Here is a 215-nt window from a genome sequence, read left to right as displayed (position 1 = left end):
CCCTCCCCCAGGCCGGATGGCCTCACTCGCCGCCCAGATGTGCGAGCCGGGGCGGGGCCTGCCTGCGCGGGGCTCAGCCGAGGGGGCCCAGCCCGAGCCCCTCCCAGTTTCCTCGCAACACAGCAGCACTGCGGGCCAGCGGGCCAGTGGTGCCTCCCCTGCTCGGAGAGCAGCACAGAGGGGTGGGATGGGAGAAGGCAGAGGGGGAGGAGCAG

The sequence above is a fragment of the Mus pahari genome, chromosome 3, assembly GCF_900095145.1.
Source record: "Mus pahari chromosome 3, PAHARI_EIJ_v1.1, whole genome shotgun sequence".
Lineage (NCBI taxonomy): Eukaryota > Metazoa > Chordata > Mammalia > Rodentia > Muridae > Mus > Mus pahari.
Note: the sequence above shows the minus strand (reverse complement) of the source record.